Here is a 22,043-nt window from a genome sequence, read left to right as displayed (position 1 = left end):
TCAAAGTAACATTTTAAGGCAAATGATGGACTAGAACTTTCCTTGGCAAAATCGTCTCAGTGTTTGAAATTAGGCAGATATTCAGTGAGAGTCTCAGTCACTTGTTCTTTCATGTCGTCAACTAGAGCACAGTAAACAGAGTAAAAGACACGGCTGAAAAAACTGATTTGGATCATTTACTTTTGGTTTACTTTGACTGACTCAATCAAGAAACTGTCATCTTCACTTAAGTGCTCTGATTGTATAAAATATTAAATATTGTCATATTTAATTGATAATTTAAGATTGTCAACAGGTATAGTGCCAATCACCTGCCAAATGTCAAGTCGATCATAGATTAACAGATGAACTATGGTACATTTTATCTAGCATTTGAACTTTAATGACTAAAATTAGCTCGTCATAAAATGCTGAATTATACGTGTGTGTGTGTGTGTGTGTGTGTGTGTGTGTGTGTGTGTGTGTGTGTGTGTGTGTGTGTGTGTGTGTGTGTGTGTGTGTGTGTGTGTGTTCCACAGCTCCACCAGTGAGGCAACAGCAGATACTGAAACTGCAGGTGAAGTCTGATGGGAGTGTTCTTGATCCTGATGTGCAGTCGTCCATTTTACTGCAGGTGAATCGTACAATACATTCTCAATAACAAACATTACAGCAACGCTGCTGGATTTAATTTGTTTAGAGACTGCAGGGTTTTACTATCAAGTCTCCTCTCACTAAGACACATGCTACTGCCTCCCACCGGGATGCAGCCTGAACCTCAGTAATATGTGATGACAGTTAATTCTCAGTAATATGTTGATGTGATGGCACTATATCAATAATAATAATAATAATAAGTACCTTTACACTACATTCTACATGACTTAAATGTCACCCATTCAAAGTAATACTGTCCAGATAGAGCTTCACTTATTTATTAATCCAAAGATTTCTTGATTTACAATCAAGAGGTTTTAAAGTATTTGGGAATTTCCTAGCTAATGTCCGGTGTGTTAATCACCAGGAAACATTTTCATGTATAAACATGAACAAATCCAAGACATTAGGGTGTTTGGTAGCTCTCATCAGGGTTCGTACAGATGCTTCATAATGAAATTCCAGGAATTTCAACAACTTTTCAAGCACTATTTGTTTTTGTTTTCAGGGACTATACAAGAGATGTCATTCAAACATATTCTTTATTTCTTCTTTTTAAATTCCAAAATAAAGAATACTGTAAAAATAATGTCCGGCAGGACTGCCCACTCTTTTCTATGGAAAGTAGCTAAGGGCTGCCGAAAAAAGTCACTAGATTTGTCACTAGGTGCTTTTTGGAAAATAAAAACATTTTTTTAATGGCTAAAGGGGTCTGAAAAGTGGAGCAGAGCTGTCTCTGTCTAAACGAGTAAGTGAATAGCTGGGTGAGGGGCTGCAGTGGGGAGTCATATTTTAAGTGAAAGGATTGTATTCGTGTTCTATTGAAAATAAACACTTTAAAGTTATTTAGCGATTTGGTATTCATTCACTTTATATATTTAAACATATTTATAATTCAAGCACTTTTTAAGCACCGCTAGATAAAAATGGCTATTTTCAAGGTTTTCCAGCACTTAAATTTCAAAATGCCAAATGCAAGCACTTCAAGCACCTTGTACGAACCCTGTCTCATTAAAAGTAACGACAAATTTCCAAACAAAAATCAGCTCAAGTACTAAACTCAACTCTCATTGTTTTTTAGATCAAGCAGAAGCTGAGAGAAAACGGCATGTCGGAGAACACCACGGTGACCTGGAGGGTTCAGTCAGACGGAAACATCTTCTACAAGGAGAAAAAGCGTGGCCCGTAACATCTAAATGCTCACTCTGTAGTTAACAGTTACTCCAAAGCTCAAATAATGTCAACTACAATCTAACTGCAATCTTAATGAAAAGAATAGAAAAATGTTCAAAACAATTTGACATTGTAGTATAGTGTAACCTGTTACGCCTTTCTAATGGCTCTGTTTGAATAGATGGTTTATACATAACTACATTATTGTGCTGTGATCATTAGGAGGTCGGTAGAATTTTTTTAGCCTGGGTGGGGGACCTGCAAAGTTTGAGAATGTAATAAGCATCATATTCAGTTCAATTATTAGAAATGTTTTATTAAAAAGATTGTACTAACCGTTAATGTTCTGTTTACATCATTAAATAAAATACATTTTAATTGACTTGTTGTAGGAGTGATTCAATTAATTCACTTATGTAATCCAGTCTGCCTGTATGTGCAATACAGACTTTAACCACAAGGTGGGAGCAGAGCACAAACCATGAACTGATTGAGGAAGGACATTTTAGGTTGTTGTAAAAACAAATTATTCAATATTTGTGCTCAGTAATCGTCACTGGTTCCCCTTCACTCACTCCATGCTGTGAAAGCTGAAGCAGATATTCCACAGAGAGACAAAGACTCATGACTGCAGGGTAACACTGATATGGCCCAAATTATTTTCTGTTCATTTTATGTAAGACCTCAATGATAAGTTTACAGATATGGCTTAAAGAAGATTATTTATGTTTGAGTTGCCCGCATCACTGTGAAGCCCTAGGACTCACACACAGTGAATTCTATAAATGAGAATACTGGTCATGAAGTATTTGAAGTTGTGAAGTGGCAGATTAATAAACATTGTGGATTCTCCATTTACTTTCTCACTGGCTTGTGTTTATTTCTTCCTTGCAACTTTGCTAAAATAATTTCCCAAACTAATTATTTAACACCCTTTAGCTTAGCAATAGCACTGGTCTATAAGTAGTCACTCACATAAAAGTTGATGACTTTCACAATTCATGTTAATTCAATAATTAAGATTCAATGTCAGTTGTAGATCCTGTTAAAAGCTGTGGGACATTAGTTATTGCCTTATAGTTTGGTTAAAAATAATCTATATAAAGAAATACTCATACAGGTGACAGTAAAAGAACATGGGTTTTGTTGGCTGGATGTTTTTAAAGGATCAGAATAGACATCACTGTAACAGAATAGATTGTACAGTGATGGGTAGTGTGTGTGTGTGTGTGTGTGTGTGTGTGTGTGTGTGTGTGTGTGTGTGTGTGTGTGTGTGTGTGTGTGTGTGTGTGTGGTGTTAGAATTGTTTCATATTTCCAAATAAATAGATTATGAAAAAGATATGTTAGGAGTTTCACAGAAAATGAATTAAATTCACAAATAAATAAAATGAGATTTGCTTATTAAATTTTTTTTTCCAAATATGTTTACATGTCACAAACATAACTCTGTCTGGCATTCATTTATGGATCTCTTCCTGTACATTTGTGGATTTTGAAAAATTTCTAGCATCAAGATGTGCACACATATCCACAAACAGGTGGACTCCACCCACCGTCTACTCAAGCCAATCGGATAACCGCCACATTGCATTGACCAATCGTAGCACGTTCTCGCTCCAACCAGGTGGACAAGGAAATAACATAAGGTGTTCCCTGTGTGGACCACCTTATGGACATAAAGCATGATGAACTGTTGGTGTCGTGAGCCCCATGAACAATGAAGTATGGTTCAGAATGGACTGTTGGAATGTTTATACTTATATCATGATGTGTATTGTGGTTACAGTGACACATATTGTCAAAGGCTGAGCCAGGTGTAGCCACTGTTGAGCACGCAGTGCTGGCATTGTGGGAATTTTCCCTCGCAACTGGGTTAAGAGGTTTTTTCGCCCACCCCTGGGTCAGACTTCTTTTGGGAAAAGCAAATGAACCCTTGAGTCGTGAAGATACAAGGTAGTGGTCAATAAGGCCTATCCGAGAAAATAGGGATGCTATAGGGATATTATTATTAGACGTAGTCAAAAATAGGAGCATTGTTAGTGCTTGACGTAGTCAACATAATATAGTCAAATTGTATCACTTACATACAGTAAAACAACATAGTATCAGTTCACATCAACTAATTACCTGAGTACCTTGACTTAGTTATCTGTTATCAAGTTATCAAGTAGAAGCCATGGCAGTGTATTGGTATGTGTGTCCTGCTCAGCCTGGTGAAAGGTCATTATGTCCAGTTGTACAGCTGCTGTCTTAGCTTGAATGGAACAGCAATACCAGAGTGGACTTTTTACCTCCGATAGCTCAAAATTAGTTTGAGAGACACCCAGAGGTCTCGGCTGCAGTGGACGATATAGGGCTGGAGAAATTGGACAGACGGCACGCAGGGTATATAACAGTAACAATAAGACAGTTGATGCATGGTGGCCAAAGGGTGAAAAAGGTCATATTTATACATAGGCATCCATTAAATTAAGAGAAGAGTGAGGCTTAGATATCCTCAGTGTGGGGAATAAATTTAAGCCACAGGAAAACACGAGATTAACGGAATATGTAGTTTATTGAGAATCACTATCATACACATATTCTGGGGAGGGAATAGGTCTTGTAGGAGAGTAATTTGTAGGTGAAAGGTCATATGATGTGTTTGTAGCAAAGCTACTATCATCATCAGAGGAAAGAATAAACGAGCCCTCCACAGAAGTTATGGGAAGAAGTTGAGCTTCAGTTTGAGTGGAAGCATGAACATAGGTCACCGATGGAATGATACAATAAGCGGGAGAATAAGGAAACCCTGTGGGTACAGGTGAAGAGCAGAGACATTCCAGCAGAGCTGTAACATCGACGGCCGAATAAGACAGCTGATGGCGTATATATTCACCCAGGCCTGTGAGAGTGAGCAGCCGAGAGAGAGAAAGTCCAGCTGCAGGTGGGCGTTGATCAGCTGGACGGAGATCAGAGAGAAAGGACGAAAATGAGATAAAACAGTAGTGTAACATTTAAAATATATTCACATAAATACATGTACAAGCACATGCAAAGAATGTAGGAAACGGGTATCAATACATGACATGGAAAAAGCATAAAATTGAAAGACACACTCATACGATGTTTTGAGAAAAACACACACACCCACACACTCACAAAAACATTTAGAGACACACACACACACATATACTCACAGAATGTCTAAGAAGCACCAAGAAACATCTAAACATACGTAGAACTAGAGAAGAAATATGTGTAACATTAAGCAATAATAGAAATATCTCACCCATAATGAAGAAGTGATGAAAATTTCCAAATTGTTCAGGACAACGGGCGATGAGATACGCACAGCTCGACTACCGGAAGGAAAACATGAAGATAAGGGGATATCCAATGGCTGAAAATGGGTTTTAAGGGGATTTCAGAGCGAGAAAATTTTGTTCTAATGGTATTTTAAAATCCAATAAGTAGTTTTTAAGGGAAATCAGAAAAAGACGTTAATGAAGAATATTGGGATTCCAAAATAAGGAGATAATTGGGTGTAACCTAAAGATAAGACTGAATAAATAGGGCATTGAATCTGTGCTTAGATTCAGGTCACTTTTGGGACGTCTTACGAGGGGATCTCATGTTGTTTTTTGAACAATAAACTGGATTTTTGCTTCTCTCATCTATCTTGTTCGTGGCATCATTTTGATCAGTAAATTGAGGATTATTGTACTGACTAACTACAGGAAATTCAGCAACCTGGTCGTTTTAGATACGACACCAAAAGACCTCTGGAGATTTATTTTGGCTGGAGTGTTCCTTTAAGGTTCTTGTAGAAGTGCTTGGTGTAACTAGATGCTGTGCAGTATTTTGGTGTATAAGACTAAGCTGATCCAGCTGAAAGGTTATATGGTGGAGTTTTCTTTTAAATAGCTCAAATTCATGTTTCCTGTCTTGGCAGCAATCTGTGCTTGATATGCGTAAATTTTACACACTGATGAGCAAACGTGGCATGATGACTGCTGAAAAAACCAAAGAAAATAAGAAATCTCCTCAAACTTCAGGCAGCTAACATTATTTACAGCAAAATGCTTTCTTTTAAATGAGTATAATATAATCACCGCTCCACAAAACACTTTCTGTTTCTGTACAGTTTACAAGAATTTAAATATAAAAATAAAAAGAGAAATGAATAAGAAATAATTACAAATAAGAAATAAGACAAGAAATATGAAATATATGTACAGGAATGTGCAAAAAGGGGTACAGAATGTGCAGAATGTTACGTGTAGTATCAGTACAAAGCGCAGTGTATCAGTGGATTGCAGTGTGACTGGAGAGTCTTTATGGAGTCCTAAAGGATCTGTATGGTGGACATTTCCGTGTTGAGGAGTCTGATGGCCTGAAGGAAGAAGCTCCTCCTGATCCTCTCAGCCATTCATGTCTGCAAAACTGTACAATTAATTAATAAAATAATTAATAATAATTAATAATTAATCAAATACCTGCGTGTATCCAAAATAACCAAGTAATGTAACATGCGGCATCATAGCTGTATTAGCTTAGCATAGCACTTAACTAACTCTAAACTCAACAAGTTTCACGTTCGTATAATTAAGTAAAAGAATACATGAGCAGACTCCTGCAGTACTGGAACACCTGTTGGGAAATTATATTAGATTGAAAAGGAAAATGGAGAAATTAAAAAGGAAAAGACCCTCCTTTTTCTAGAGCTGAAAAAACTAAGTGTGGAAGCGGCCCGAGCGAGGTGAGCCTGCAGGGATAGGTAAGACAAGTCGTGCGTATGTAAAATAGACACGCCCACACACACACACACACACACACACACACACACACACACACACAGAAAAAGAGTTTGGAAAACTTCATGTAATTGAATTAAAACACATAAAAGAATTACTTTTTAACAGTCATGGGTTTTACATAAGATCTCGGGGATGCATGGTTTCCCTCTTCACGGCCAGGGGATTCGGGTGGCCTGGGTGCCTTAGAAGCAGTAGGGATCTGGGGAGTTTGCGTACCACATGACATTCTGTAGTACGTTTGGACAGCCGCATCTGAATATCTTTTCTTTATGAATGGCACCAAAACAGAAGTTTGAGTGGATGGGTTAATTCCTCTCCTTGGGGGGACCAGTGATGCGTGTCTGTGTGGATGCCTCCGTTCTCTTTTCCTGAAAGGCAGTACGTTAAACATGTTTGAGTGCCAGAATCCACTTTACGCCGTTTGAGAAGGGGCCCGGTGAAGGGGGTCTGGGAGGGAACTGTCGCCGTTTTCCTTTTAAAGGAAGATCCAGGGTTCTGTTTAGAAGAACCAGGGTCAATGGGTCTGGATCGTACATCTAGAAATAAGAGATATCAAAATACGTAAATACGCATATATATATATATATACGCATATAAAATATACATAGGGCTGGACAGAGCGCAACAGGGAGGATAGATAAGGAAAGGTTGTACTTACCCATGGCTTGACGAGAGAGATGAGGGGGGGGGGGTTCAGTCTTCACGCTGGTAGGAGATAAGAGGAGGCCTCCCAAGTTTAGTAAATAATAAAGAAAACAGATATTGGCTTTTTATTACTATGACGCTGTTAATGACGTCCGCTTGTGCAGGCAAAAGTTTTCACTAGAACAAACTCAACGGCCCGTCAGATAAGACGTGAGAGAAAAGGTGCGAGCTAAGATAAGGGTACTCCCTAAAGGTACATGGATGCTTTAATTGTATATGACACACTGTAAACGATTGTTTCTTGTTGCATGTTCCACTTTCTGAGCGGAGCGTGTAACCCTGGGCCCAGCTGGGTTCATTTTGCTGTCTTGCTGACTGATGAATAAACCTGCTTCTTCTGAATCCAGTCTCCGTGAGTTCCGCTATGTTATTTCTTTAAAAATACAAGTCAGATTTGCTTAATTAAGTTCATAGTTTAAGTTTGTGAGCTAGCAGGGCCAGTGCAGGCTGAAGTAGCCCAAAATTTCCTGTAAAACACATACACAACTCACACAAAACTGAAAACAGGTGCGAATAATCAGGAAACACAAGCAGAGAGACAACCCATGACAGGACACGGGGGGAGACAGGACATGAATCAAAACAAAACACACCTGACAATATAAACAAGCGTGACAGTTCGGAGAAGTGTCTCACCAGACAACTCTGCCACTACTGTCCATCAACTTTTCTCCTTTTATAAGAATTTATAAGGATTATGGGTGGAAAAAAAGAATTGTAGGTCTAATTGATGTACAGTATCTCATAGTTCATAGTTTAAGTTTGTGAGTTAGCAGGGTCAGTGCAGGCTGAAGTAGCCCATAATTTCCTGCACGCCAGGCTGAATTACACGATTGGATTGTAAAAAGTACAGACGTCTTTAACTTAGCCATATTCATGCTGTATATTCACCAGCGTAGCTTTACGGTGCATATCATGCAATAAAATATCAGCAACAGGCCTCATCCCAGATGCAGATCTACAAAAGTAGGATTAGGATTGAATGTGCGTAGCTCTGGCTTTGTGGAGCCACAAGTTCATAATGATAAACATTTCCTGGATTGTGCTGTGTAGACTGGTGACTTTTTCTCCAGGTTAAATATGAAGTTCTTTGTAGAAGTAAATGTGAGGGCTTGTCTTACAGCTGAACGCAACCTCAGAGGAGCATGTTTGCTAGTAAAATTTATTAAAAACATCTATTCTTCCTGTCTTGGACGACAAAACGAACCACAAACATACCATACAGACCATCTCTAGAGGTTCTTTGCATACAGTTTACTTGTGGGCTGTTTTAGAGGGGTCCAAGTTCACACTCTGGATGCACCAATATTAAATTCTACAGGATTATAAATAACTAGCAGTTTCACAGATTAATGGTATTGTCATGTCAAAGCAAACTAGCAGCTCAATTTCCCATAATGCACCACAAACTACAAACATGGCCGACGACTACGACTCCCAATGGAACACAGGACTAATCACACACACCTGTTCCCAATCACAAAACACTACTTAAGAGACTGTTCATGCACATAATCTCTGTATTCCTACAGCACATACCTGTAATATGAAACTCTGAAGGCTGGTGTTTCTTCAGTAGCTCCGTTTTAGATCTTCACTGCTTGTACACAACTCTCTACAAATCTGCTTACTTCACCTGTCCTCTTCTTAATATGGAGAAATTACAACATGGGTGACGCAGACTGATTTCCATTTGACTTTAACTTTACCTTAGACTCCAGACTGCTTGTTTAAACAAAACCAAACACTGACCCATCCTCCTCAAATTTCAGCACAGAAAGGAGGTGAAGGAGTTCATCAGGTTGCCTTTAGTGAGGAACAGCCATGTGTCAAGAATCAGATCCAACACTCAGCATACACGATATTATCATGGCTGCTTTATAAAATCATCACTGCCTCTTCTTGGTAACTTGGAGGCAGCATTTTTGGGCAGCGAGATAAAATCTAACCCTTTGTGAAGACAGAGGAAAAATGTAGAGGAATCTTAATCATAATTATTGTAAAATTATGGATCTAGAAAGGAACTACAGAGTATTATAATCATAAAGGAAGATCTACATGATGTATTAAAAGATAGAAACAGGTCAGGGCTAAATTCTTACACACCTTACAATTTTAGGAGAAGTGCATTGTGACTATTTGAATAAAGAGTCCTGTTTTACATAGGAAACGAAGCAAGGCAGACTGGAAGTAGTCACATGCAAACCTCATCACCTGCTCAGATGAACAAGTAGGAGGATCTTTACCTGTCATGGTGGTCATGATGATTGTTCTAATAGGATTTTCAGTGCATGTGTCTACATGAAAGTATATTTTTACTAATGAAATAAATCTGGTGTTTGGATCTGTAGCACCTCCAGTTTTGTTTGTGTTACTGATTGTTCTACTGCCGACTTCTGGTCAATGGAAGTATCGCAGTTAATATTATCTGTAGAATTACATTTTATAGAACACCTTTCTGAATTCTGACTACAAAACAGTTACAAGAGGTTTATATTTAAAATTGTTTATTGATGATATTAATGTATATTATTAATGCCTTTAGATACAGAAAATAGAAACAATACAAGAAATGAGTATATATTTATAACTGTAGATGTGGAAGAAATAAATGACAGTAATAGTGGCAAGTGCATTATATATGACTGTTCAGAGTACACACAGTGTATTTACAGGTTCTGTTACATTCACTATATTCTATATAAGAATTCTTCTTTACTACAACACACTGATGCATTAAACCCAGTATTGAACATACCCTCTCTGACTTTCTCCTCATCACTGTGTTCAGTGGCCTCTTGCAGCAAAAGCTGAACATGTTCAATATTAAAAAGTTGCAGTGAAATCTGACTTTAAAATTTTGGCTGCAAAGTCAAAGTGGGCGTGTTCCAATCAGAGCAATTAAATATGTTTATTCCTCTACTTCTGGCTAATCTTGTCCTCTGACACTGCCTACTGATTAAAGCTAAAATGTTGTAGGTTAAATAACATTTCAGTCAGTTTGGAATCTGCTTGACTTGAAGGTGAGCATTTAGACGTTACAGATCATCCTTTTTCTTGTGGAAGATGTTTCCATCTGGCTGCACCTTCCAGGTCACTGTGGTGTTCTCCAACATGCCTTTTTCCTCCAGTTTCTGTTTGATCTGAGGATCAGAATCAGGATTTAATTACTCAAGCCAAAAAGAAAAGGAATACGTGTCACCGAGAAGACAAGAAATAATAAAAGGAGCAAAATTCTTGAGAATGAAAGAAATTTGAGAGTAAGAAATGCTAATATGGGTTTCTCCAAATTTCACAGACATCATGTGACTCACCTGATCTAAAATGGACGACTGCACAGCAGGATCAAACACACTCCCATCAGACTTCACCTGCAGTCTCATTATCTGACCCCTCGCTCTGTAAACTGTGGAACACACACACACACACACACACACACACGCGTGCTTTGATTTCTCCATAATGTAAAGTTTTCCCTCTTCAGGACACTGCACCGTCTGAATGAATATTATGATATATGGCTTAACGAGTTCAATCTTAAATGAACATTAATTGCACAGACACTCCTTTATGTGTTAGATTTGATTACGTTATCATTTTGTTTATGGTATATTTATATTTTTATACAGTAAAATTTCACAGTCATATTTCTAAATGACTTTTTGCACCAAATGAAAAATTGTGTTTAATTTGAACTTCATCTCCTTTCGTCTTCTTGTGCCGTCATTTGCTCGTGAACTGTGAGCTACTTTCTGCTGCATTCAAATATTTTAATGAGCTCTCATCAACCATCCCTTTACTTTATTATCTCAAGGGAAGTTTGCTCGATATAGCGGTACATTTCTGAGAGACAGTTTACCCAGAAGGCACTGAACACCAACAAATTGTAGATGAAGGTGTTTATAAGCATAAAAAGGAGCATTTATTATTATTATTATTATTATTATTATTATTATTATTATTATTATTATATCATAGCATTTTATTTTCACTTCCTTCTTTTGGCATCTAAAGATTTTCAAAAATGTTTTTTTTTTTCAAACAAGATACAGAAAATGATGTAAAGTCAAAACTTAAATAAATAATTCATTTTTCATGTGATATTAGAATAAGAGAAAACAGAAGACTCACTGGTGTGACAGAAGAAATAGTGCAGGTTGGTGCATTGTTCATCGTAGAACAGTCCGTTATTAACCACTGCACAGTCCTCGTAACCCCCAGCATTATCAGGTTGTCCAGGAGCCCATGGGATGTTTGAAGCGTTGGTCCCGTCTGACCACTTCCAAGTGTCTGTGTAAAGCCCAATCCAGGAATCACCCTGGATATTCTTCACCTGCAGTAACATGTCGTCGTCTGAACTGTTCAGAGAGCTGGCCAAGTCTGTGTGATGTGTTCGGCAGTAAGTTTGAGCTTGAGGCCAGGTCAACAGAGGACTACTGATGCCGATGAACCTGGCAGCACCACTGAAATTAGCTGTGAAAAAATAAATAAACAAAAGTCACGTCTCTGTCTCACAGACAATATGATACCAAGATACAACCCAAAATGTGAAAAACCAGCCATCAAACCAAGACTAGGCAAATTAACATCAGGATATTGACTCACCATTGTAGCATATGAAGGGCAGTAGTCTTGTACATTGTTCATCCCACCATGAATTATAGTAACCTATTAGAACACATGCTTGTTTTCCAACACCATTATTAGGCTGTCCAGTGTACCAATTGGTATAAGTGACACTTGTCAGTGGGAGATCGTTTAAGGACCAGCGCCAGCTATTGATGTCATTGTACAATCCGACCCAGGCAGATGTTGTCAGACCTTTACTTACTGCTTCTTTCTCAAATCGTAGCCAATCAGTATCACTTAGGATTGTTGCCAGGTCAGTGTACATCACCCTGCAGTAACTCTGTGCATCAGGCCAGGTCACCGGTGTCATCATCAGGTCATAATTGGGAGGGACGGTTCTCAGGACGGATACAGTGACTGGGACCAGACCTGCTGGTGATATTATATTTTATGAAACACACAGTAAACTTTAACTGGTGAATATCTGAATATAGATAATCCTAATGGCTAAATTAAAGAATTAGCAATGTATAATTAACAATTCAATCCTGCAGTTCAGTTCAGTTCAGTTCAGTGCACATGGCATATAAAATGAATCTGCATGCAGAGAACTGAATAAATGTAAATGAAAATCTCATTGTGTGTCCAGCTAATTCTTAATTACTTTAATACAAATGTTTTAATTTGTACAACATTATACTACACACTGGACTCTGGAATGAAAAGTCTGGATTTTTGTGAGTCTCTGTTTATTTTTCAGTCTGACCCCAGATGTTCTACAGTATTTTAAATCATTTATTTGCAAGTTAGACTTCATATAAAGCTGCCATAAGTGCATTGTGAGTCGAGTAGTGGCTGTCAGAGCAGAGTATAATTAGGATATTTGTAGAGATGGATGGAAGGTGCAGAACATGTTTATTAGGGACAAAAAAACAACAACAACAAAGAAACAAACCAAAACAGAGAAAACTTAAAGTGTAAAACAAGGCACTAAGTTAAAACTTGAAAGAACAAAATCTAAACACGGGGCAAACAATAACCAAAATCTCACTAATCACAAAAACACGAACTCAAACTTCATGCACCGACAAATAAAGAGGGAACACAGGGAACTTAAATAAGGAGTGTAATAAGAAATATAACACCGGTGTGACTGATCATAACAGGAAATGGGGAAACAACAGAAGTAGTTCGACACAGTGACTGTCGGTGCCCTCTAGTGGTCCAGGGAGGAACTGCCTCTGGTTGGCTTCATCTCATCTACCAGCCTCTTCATCAAATCAGTTTTATTATTTATTTTAAGTAAAGTCAGTAAAATAAAATATAAAGACACAGCAAATGATAAAGGCAGAGTAATGTAAAGTTATTGTTTATTTACAGTTTAGTAAAATCAGATATAAATAGGGTTAGAGGTAAGTGCAATATTAATGTGTGTAATATTAATGAGTGGTTTATAAAAATGCTCTCACCAGTGAGAAACAGGAGAAACAGATTCAGCTTCATGATGGACGGACAGCTGAGGAGTCAGAAAAAAAATCACAATCTGAAGGACAAAATAAAAGTCTGTAAGTATCAAATACAAAGTGATTTATTTGTGCAACTTTGTAAATGATTCTCTAATCAAGCTTTCCATCATGATCATGATCAGGTGTCAGGTTAGAGCCGATAAGCTTGCGGGACTACAGCATCCATCAGCACTGCTCATGTTCACGTCACTCACCAAGTCACATGATCACAAACACCTGGAGCAGGTTTATGCACAATGCAGCACTAGTATTTAACTCACATCTGTATAGCGCTCGGTCTAGTGTCTGTTGTAAGTAAGGTTGTTGTGGTTGATTTTTCACACACACACACACACACACACACACACACACACACACACACACACACACACATATATATATATATATACAGATATACACAGATATATTGTATGTATTTTTTAAAAGAAGCTAAATTATCAGCCAATACAATGAAGCCGATTTTAAGCTGAAATGTAAAGTGTCTGGAAATACGCTTAAAAGTTGTTAAATAATAATCTCATAATATGAGAACTTTTCCTTTGTTCAAGATATTTACACTTGTTTAGATTTTTTTGCAGTGAGTGGGATAAATAAATAAAATCCACTTTCCAGTGAGACACGAAAGAAAAAGAGTTATCTTCATGATGGACAAGTAGCTGTGGGAGTCACAGAAGGTTTGTGTCCATTTAAAAGTACTGATAGGGGCAACATTACAAGATCATCTCATCATGATTAATGTGCAAACAAGAAGAGAAGCAACAATTCATTCATGAAGTCTAAGACCTTAAAAGGAAAAATCCCACAATAATAATCGTTTAAATAATAGAAATATTTTTATGCTAATATCGCCATAATCTCAGTGTATCTTAATCTGCCAGAGACATAACTTTAGGACTGAAATAGAATATAAGGAATATTTATAAAGTATAAATAATATAAAGTATCAAATATACAACACAATAATCGTCCAACCGAGTCTCACATTTTTACCGTAAATCATGGCATCTGCATACGACTCATTTTTAATGTAGAGAAATGTTCATACAGGACTCCTGATCACTTCAGAGACTGTGCAGTGTTTTATCATCAATATCTTACAGGATATGCTTTTCCCCATGCACGTAAAAACAAGTGAAACACTTCATACCTGTGAAGGGAAGATTTGAAGGCTGTTGCTTCTTCAGTAGCTCTGTACGTTTCTGATCTTTGCTGCAAGTGATGTTCTGTAAATCGTGTCTGGGTAGGAAAATCTTGACATTTCAGATTTCTTATGCAAACCTTTCTTGAGCCTCATCAACGATAACAGAACGTCAGGAATTTACATTGTGGAAACCTGATTTCCCTAGGGTACGAGTCTGATATTTAAAAAACTACAACATGGAAATACTCACTGATTGCCCTTCCCCTTATTCAACCTCTGATCTCAGCAGAGAAACAGGCCTCAAGTTGAGAGTAGATCTACACAGAAGGTACTGACACACTGACTGCACTGTAGTAATAAGGATTATAAACTGATCGTGACTTTGACAATAAGAATAGCATGTTTTATGCTGATGTTTGATTGTTAGTTTCAGATCTGTGTGACCTGATCCTGCTTTTCCAATTACTTAAATGAACATTAGATTGTCGCTTTTGGAGTTCCTTTATCACAACTTCTAGTGTTACAGCCTGGAACTGAAGGCGTTTTATGGCATTTCCAAGCTGTAGTTGGGAATATACGGGAACAGCTGCTCCCATCAGAGATCTGGATCTCTCCAGCTCCTTCAGACTTACTCTTGGCCTCTTGCTTGTTTCTCTGACTAATCCCCTCTCTTTTCATAGTCAAGGTTAAGCCGTATTCCTCTCATTTTTAATGATGGATTTAATGTTGTGCTGTGGGATGTTTAAAGTATGGGATGATGGCAGCCTGTTCAATGGAACAACATATAAGTTTGTAAAACACCCCCCCCCCCCCCCCAAGTCGAAATGTTTGAGTTTAAATGAAATTTCTCTTCCTATAGCTCAGTAAATGATCCTTTCCCCTTGTGAAAGTTTCATTTGCATTGGGTTTCTTGATGACATAAAGGTGCAGAGACAATTCAGAATTTCCACTTAACCCACATGGAGTCCATCATGAAAGACGTGCTGTCCAAACTGTGCAGCTTTTGTATTGCACTAAAGATGTCACAGAAATGATCAAATACAGGGCAAAAATCATATCACTAAATAAGCAACAAAGTTAGATAAGGTTAAAATCTAACAGTAGGTTATAACTAAGAATAGAAATAAATTCATTTATAATAAAATTACATGATTTAACCAATTCATTATTTTAAAACATTCCGTCATCTAAATGATTTCACCATTGGAAAGGAGAATGCTTAGTCATGTCTTGAAGTTCCTTTCCTCTGAACTTTCATTCGCATTGTGTTTATCTGGAACTTGAAGCTTCTGAGGTAAAAACAAATTCATGCAAATTGTCACTTGGATGTAAATCACCGCTCCAAGACAAGGAGACCTGGCCTCTGAAAAGAACTTTACTTTTGTCCTAAAGCTAAATTATTTCTGTATCAAAACAATTATATAAATTTAATACATTTTACTCGAGCAAAAAGTGAATTTATTCAGTGCATAAATCCTGATATTTATTAAATAATTAAAAATGGTTGTGTTCCAGTCTTAACAGTAAAGACACAACAGTTTAATGTGAAAACTGTAATTTCTTACATTTTTTATTTGACCTTTTTTATTTGGACTCAAAGATGTTAGAATAAAATAAAGGTAAAATTTCAATATGTGACAGAAACGAGTGTAAGCTCTTTTCTGGTTGAGTGGTCGCGCAGCCCTTCCGTTTCTCTCTTTTTTAGTTTTTTCCTCCTCTAGTGACTACAAAAGAAGCAGCGTGTCTTTCTCGTCCAGATTTCTTCGTGTTGTTGTGATTCTTCTTCTTTGTCGTCCTTCACTCCAGATCACCTGCTTTACTGCTCTGTACTGACTCTTGTAGGCCAGGAGCGGTAGTGCATGTTGTCGTAATGCGCATGCGTCGACCGCCTCTGTACGCGTACATGTCAAATGGAGTTTATTTTACATTTACATTTATTCATTTAGCAGACGCTTTTACCCAAAGCGACTTACAAATGAGAGAATACAAGCAAATTTGAAGTGTATTTAAATCTACTTTGAAATCTATGCGTACCACTGTGCGTATACGCTAACGTACGCGTAAACAAACAAACAAACAAAAGTATACGGGCTTTACACAGCAGTGCAGGTTTTGTGTTCCTATCACACTCCAATGCTGAGATGTTGGAGATGTTTACTGCAGGTAAAATGTCTATTTTTACCAGCAACCTCTCAACCCAGAGGCGATGTTCATCCACATGAGCTACAGGATCTCGTACGAGAAACCTGTTTTATAGACCTTTTGACCTATGGAACCCTGACCTAAAGGAAACTGCACAGATGTAAAACAAGGTCATCTGGGTTTCCTTTTGAACATCACAAAAACCTGTAGCTGGGTTTGAACCAGCAACTGCCCAAACAAGAGGCAAAACTTTCACCACAAAACTACCAACTCCCACAGAAAACATACAGGTGTCATATCCACTGTATATACGTTCTGTAACTCAGCAGTTTGACTGGAGCAAAGAGAAACAAATTAAACATTTTTTTGAAATATTATTTATTTTGTTATCAGTTATGGAACAATTTCTATATAATTTTCAACAGAACCATGGACTTAGTTCACCTATAAAATGTTACAAATCAAACATTTATGATTGCACCAAGTTATTGAACTTTATCAGAATAGAAATGTAGCAACACCATGTATGACCTGTAATATTCCATGACCTGTAATATTTTCTCCTTCTTATTGTGGAAATTGCTGCTCTGGAAGATTAAATTGCCGCATCTCACAAGTCTGAGTTTAGTGATTGACCTGAGCGTAGGTTGTGTATTGGAGAAAACCCGAGGGGCGGGCAGGGGCAACCTGTGTTTCAGGGGACACGCTTTAACGTTTATCTTAACCTGTTTTCAATATTATTCCAAGTCATATTTCACTGTCATGTATTACACGTTGATCTCTACAAGTATGCTAATAAAATAATGAAATAAATAATTAATCAAAAAAATCACTTTCAGGTGGCCATAGTGTAAATATAATGTAAATATAAATACCTCTATAATATAGAATAACGTTACACTTATCTTATATCTCCTACAAACAATATGCTTTCTTAAGTATAAAGATGGGAAAATGAAAGGTCAATGAATTAATAAACATGTAGGCTAACATAACTGTGGATATAATACTTAGCAAGCTGTGTTGGGGAAAATTAATGAACAGTGAAAAATATCAGCATCATTTTAATTAATTATTGAGAGAGAGAGAGAGAGATTATTAGCCGTGCTCTTGTCTTGTAATAATATTTTCTCATTTCAAAAAATATATTTAAATAAGATGTTTATTTTAAAAAAATGTTCAAATATTCAAGAAATATTAAAAGGTTTCAATCAATTAATAATAATAATAACAACAACAACAACAATTACAGCATCACCATCATCATCATCATTAACATCATCAAAAACAAAAATAATAACACCCCCACCACCAACAAGGTTCTAGTCCTGGTTCTGTCTGGACACTGGGGAGGTCAGGATTGCTGTAGGTAAGAATACTCTAGAGTCTCAATTCTGGTAAACAAGACACTCCTTAGTAGGGTTCTCACAATACCATAAACAATACTATACCAGCTGAAGTATCGTGATACCACACAATATTGTGTTAATTCAAAATTCAAATCTTTAAAATGAACCAAATTTACAGAAATACATAAATATAAATGAATACAGGTAAATTGAATTTTCCTCTGAATACGTTATTAATGAGAATGAATAACTGGCTGCTGGAAAAACTCGAGAACAAGCTTACGATTGGCGATTAATTCAATGTGTAACTTATTTCATCTACTGTTCCCTTGAACAATGAAATCAAGTGGGAATTGTCCTCAGAGAACCAAGAATGAACACAAAATCAGGAATAAATAACTGAATTTGGAAATGAACTCCAAAAAATTTTTTTTAAATAAATTGGGAACATTAGCTTGCTTACTAGCAAACACAGCTAATTTTAGTATTTACACAAAGTGTTTAGCATAGCATTAGCTCGGTTCAGCTAATATAGTATTTTCACACAGCGGTTAGCGTGATGTTAGCTCGCTTATTAGCAAACAGAAAACCTTTAAAGATTTAGGTTACATGAAGCATCACTAACTTGTGTATTTTTTTTTTTCAAAAAAAAAAAAAAGACTTTGCCAAAGGTGCTTCAACTAAGTACTGAGTTATTGGGTCTGAATACTTGAATACTCAATGTGATATTTCAGGTTTTTTTCTTTTTAATAAATAAATAAATAAACAAAGAAACAAACATATATATTAGTATAGTTAGTTTTGAACACGAGAGTCACTGTCTCCTCGGCTCTTTGATAGTTTGTATTCATGTTTACAATTAAATTGCTTTGATTAAATTTGGGAAACAGGGCATTGCTTGGCTTCAGACTGGGCTTTGAGGTTGGCCTCTTCACTCAGTGTGTAAGAAACTCTGATGTACCGACTTGTCAGTTTAATTATGCCAATCAATACAGCTGACATGATGGAGCTTAAGTATGGGATATCACTGACCCATCGAAGGGTTGTTAAGAAGTGGACAGGTGCATGCTAGTCTCTCAAAACCTGGGAGCATCTCAGCACTTAGTTCCTAAAGAATGGCTTTTGGAAATTAAATCAGCTCTTTACCAGTTGTCATGGCAAGGAAATCTTTGTGGTGTCTAAAACCACGTTATTGCCTTATTGTTCGGTTCAAGGTCTTCTAACAATACCAGAAATGCCATTGTGCCATAGTAAATGCATAATTCTCTAGCCTATTTATATTATTCTGTAGCCTATCAATAAATCTGTGAATGTGTGAAATTACTTCACATCCTAACCCTAACCCAGCCTATAATTACCCACAATTCATTTCCACATTGTAATTCTCTACATAGCCAGGGCATTGCTAATTCCCAGTGTTTCTGAAATGTTGAGGGTGGCTCTACGGAAGGGACAAAGGTTCCGTAAATCCCAGTTTCTGAAGGGGGTGTTGCATATGCACATTCCAGACCCATTTTTTACCAAGTACTAGTCTAAAGAAGTTGAATACTTATGCAAGCAGAATAAGCATGTTCCAGATTTAGATCTTTTTTTTTAAAAGATCTATTGAGCATGCACATTCACAGCTGCATGCAGTTTCCAATCAGTCAAACAGTCATCAATGCAATGCATAAAGTCATGCAGATACAGGTCAAGAGTTATGTTCACATTAAACATCAAAATTGGGGAATCAAAATATGATCTCCGTGACTTTGATTATGCCATGTTTGTATTTCACAAGGTGCAGATCTCCAAGGACACAAACGTCTCTAGAGATTACAGGGAATGGTACAGACAACAAAAACATCCAGTAAGCACTAGTTCTGCAGATGGAAAAGCCTGGTTAATGAGAAAGGTCAGACTAGAATGGCCAAACTGATTCCAGCTTACAGGAATGCTACAGTAACTAAAACCATCCTGAGCAGAAAAACATCCTAGAAAGCACAACATGTTGAATCTGGAGGCGGATGGGCTACACTGGCAGAAGGCAACATTGGGGTTCCACTTCTGTCAGCCAAGAACAGGGATCTGAGGCTAGGATGGGTACGGACTAACCCAAAATGGACAGCTGAACACTGAAAAAACTATCGCCTTCATCCAATCATCAATTGCATAGTTTCAGTAAACCTGTTTCACTATAGCCTCAGGTGTACAGGTGCTCCTAATGAAGCTGACAGTGAGTGTGTATTTAAATAACGCTGGAGAAACGTGTTTTTACAAATACTGTATATTGCTTACACTGCAAAACATAAATAAATGTTAGCAGGTGATGAACAAAGGAAATAATGAAGCAAACATTGCCTGTAGAAATATTATAACAAACAGAAAACTACGAAACCCACTGTACAGTGCTGTGAAAGTATTTGCCCCCATCCTGATCACTTCTGTTTTGTGTAGATCTCGTACTGAATTGTTTCAGAAATGAAAACAAAATCTAAGATACAACAAAGGCAACCCGAATAAACACATGATACAGTTTTTAAATGATAATGTTATTTATTGAAGCAAAAAAAGTTATCCAATACCAACTGGGCCTGTGTGAAAATGTGTTTGCCCCCGCAGTTATGAATTCCCCAAATCTATTAAACTGGACTAGACACAACCAGGCCTGATTACTGCAAACCCTGATCAATCAAATCAACACTTAAATAGAACTTTTTCAGCAGCATGAAGTTGGTTAAAAGGTCTTACTCAGTAACACACTATGCCAAAGTTGAAAGAAATTCCAGAAATTATGAGGAAGAAGGTGATTGAAATGCATCAGTCTGGGTTAAAAAGCTATTTCAACAGCTCTGGGACTCCAAAGGACCACAGTGAGAACCGTTATCCCCAAATGGAAAAACTCAGCACAGTAGTGAATCTTCTCAGAAGTGTCCGACCTTCCAAAATTCCTCCAAGAGCACAGCATCTACTCATCCAGGAAGTCACAAAAGAGCCAAGGACAACATCAAAGGACCTACAGGTCTCTCTTACATCAATAAAGGTCACTATTCATGACTCCGCTATCAGAAAGACACTGGGGGAAAATGGCGTCCATGGAAGAGTGGCGAGGTGAAAACCACTTCTAACCCAGAAGAACATTAAGGCTCGTCTGAATTTCACCAAAACATCTCTTGATGATCCTCAAACTTTGTGGGGAAATGTTCTGTGGACTGATGAGTCAAAAGTGGAACTGTTTGGAAGACAGGGGTCCCGTTTCATCTGGCGTAAACCAAACACAGAATTCCACAAAAAAAAACAAAGTTTGATTATGTTGGCTATTTAAACCCCTCGGTTACTGCGCACTTCGTGCAGTATTATTGTTTGTAACGCAAGTTATGTTTGCATATGGTAGCAAATGCGTTAGCATGCTAAGCGGTCTAGTTTCATGCCTGCTCTCGTTTCATGCCATGATTCCAGTTTCTCGTTTTCCTGTGAAGACCGCGTTTTCTTTGTTTGTTGAGTTACGCGTGTAATAAAGACTTTGATCTGCATCCACTTCCAGTCCCGTTCCGTGACAATAAGCATGGTGGTGGAAGTGTGATGGTGTGGGGATGCTTTGCTTGAAAACCCTCCAATGTGGCTGAACTAAAGCAGTTCTGCAAGGACGAGTGGGTCACAATTCCACCACAATGCTGTGAAAGACTGATCCCCAGTTATCAGAAGTGTTTGGTTGCAGTTTTTTAAGCAGATTTTAAGTTTAAGGAGGCAATTAGTTTTTCACATGAGTGATAGGTGATGGATAACCTTTTTTTGCGTCAGTAAAAAAAAAAGAAATAATAAAAACTGGATTGTGTGTTTACTCAGATTGCCTTTGTTTTATGTTGTATTTCATTTGAAAATCTAAAACTAGTTAGTATATACACAAAAACAGAAGAAATCAGGATGGGGCAGCACTGTATATTTATACATATTTTCTAATTTCAAGCAATCTAGCAATTGAATAAGACCATTCCAAACTTGAAATGGGTCAAAATATACAC

General features: G+C 37.4%; 2 long non-coding RNA genes across 2 annotated transcripts in view; one reads left to right on the top strand and one right to left on the bottom strand.

Moving 5' to 3' along the window:
• Positions 1-524: 524 nt before the first annotated feature.
• On the top strand, positions 525-2,191 carry LOC128629441 (uncharacterized). Its single transcript, XR_008393793.1, has 2 exons — positions 525-613; positions 1,718-2,191. It is a non-coding gene; the product is annotated as an uncharacterized LOC128629441 (long non-coding RNA).
• A 14,861-nt stretch (positions 2,192-17,052) lies between these two features.
• The window catches only part of LOC128629439 (uncharacterized), a 7,491-nt gene continuing 2,500 nt past the window's right edge, over positions 17,053-22,043 (bottom strand). Inside the window, exon 2 of the long non-coding RNA XR_008393791.1 lies at positions 17,053-22,043. This exon is cut by the window's right edge and continues 495 nt beyond it. This is a non-coding gene — a long non-coding RNA (uncharacterized LOC128629439).

Source organism: Ictalurus punctatus, chromosome 29 (genome assembly GCF_001660625.3).
Source record: "Ictalurus punctatus breed USDA103 chromosome 29, Coco_2.0, whole genome shotgun sequence".
In the NCBI taxonomy this organism is placed as follows: domain Eukaryota; kingdom Metazoa; phylum Chordata; class Actinopteri; order Siluriformes; family Ictaluridae; genus Ictalurus; species Ictalurus punctatus.
Note: the sequence above shows the minus strand (reverse complement) of the source record. Positions and strands in the feature narration are given on the sequence as shown.